Consider the following 1,659-nt stretch of genomic DNA (forward strand, 5'->3'; position numbering starts at 1 on the left):
CCACCCAACAAGGACAAACAGGGGGACATGGCATCATATTTATGAACTAAACAGAAATAAGTGCTGACTGGGATTCAGATATTTTTAGCAAGCCTGCCTCTACACATTACCACCCAGCAGTGGGTAGTGGGTTGTGCCTGTACTCGGCACTCTCTACCCACTGCAAAACCAGGGAAGAAAAACAGTCGTGGCATGGGATAATTCATGGCAATGATTGCTAATAACCAACACTTATTACTTTATACATACAAAGTTCTTTAACCTCCTACAAAGTGTTCTTACCTCTTCTTCCATCTTCCCTGAACTCTGTGTGTGATGATAACCCCACCTGACAGATGGCAAAATTAAGACTACTTGGATTTCTGTGAGTTGTGCAGGTTCTCTTCAGCCTGCGAGGTTTAATCTTCCTTGAATCTTCCTTCCTATTGAAAGGAGCCCAGCATACTGCCAGGCAGCCCTTCTGCATTTCTCTCATTCCCTTTTCACCCAACCTCCATAGTCATGTTTTCCAACACTGGATTTTCTATTTTTTCTCCTATTTTCAGTACATTGTTCTCACCACCTATTTCACAATGAAAATCCAAGTCATCATGGTGACATTTTGCAAACTCCATGCTCTCAATCATACCAACCAAATACCAGAAACTTCCCTTTGCACATTCCTATATTATTGATAGAATTCCCATCTCCTCTCCAAAGACAGTGCTTCCACCTGTACTTTAGATTCCATCATTCATGCCTTGTTAATTATCCTTACACTCCTGTTCACACATCTCTCTCTCTCTCTCTCTCTTTTGGTCATCATATATCCATCCCTATCTTTGACTTGCCTACCTCTCTCTTACCCTTATAGAGCCTTATNATCATATATCCATCCCTATCTTTGACTTGCCTACCTCTCTCTTACCCTTATAGAGCCTTATAAAGATCCTGGTGATTACATTGGACTCACCTGGACAATCCAGGACAATCTTCCCACCTCCAGATCCTTAACATAATTATATCTTCACATCTGCAAAGTCCCCTTTTTCCACATGAGGAAGCATATTCACAGGCTCTGGTGATTAGGATGTGGACATTTTTGGAGGGTCAATATGCTGTCTACCACACGTATCATATATAGGTTTTATTTACCTATTGGAGAATCACCAAAATCTGCCTCATATTGTAAATATTTGAGTAAATATTTACCACCCTTCCACCCCACCACAGCTGCTAGAAATGACATAGCCACTGAGGAAAAGAAACATGTACTTTTTTGCACAGATAATTAGAGTTAGGTCATCAGATAGCCAATGAGGTCTTCTGAAATTCAAGTGATCGGATCAGGTATTTCTACCATCTACAGGCAAAGAACCAAGAAAAGCCACTGCATTACTGGACGTCATTTTCTTTTCTACTGTCTCCTTAAACTTGGGGTCTTTGGTGTTTGAAGATGTAGGGGCATCTCCCTCTCATTCTGAAGTTTCTTCCATGGCTTCCTCCAGTCTTGTTTAAGAAAAACAAAATATTTTGTCTTGTGATTAGTTCTGAATAATGTCTTGAAGCACAATATTTATAAACCTCCTGAGTAGCCATAAGCCTATAAAGTTGCCCATCTCAATCAGTAGAAATTGCCCTGAGCTTCCAATAGACCGAGGAATAAATATCTCGCATTAC

This window comes from Galeopterus variegatus, unplaced genomic scaffold (genome assembly GCF_000696425.1).
Source record: "Galeopterus variegatus unplaced genomic scaffold, G_variegatus-3.0.2 Scaffold13356, whole genome shotgun sequence".
Taxonomy (NCBI): Eukaryota; Metazoa; Chordata; class Mammalia; order Dermoptera; family Cynocephalidae; genus Galeopterus; species Galeopterus variegatus.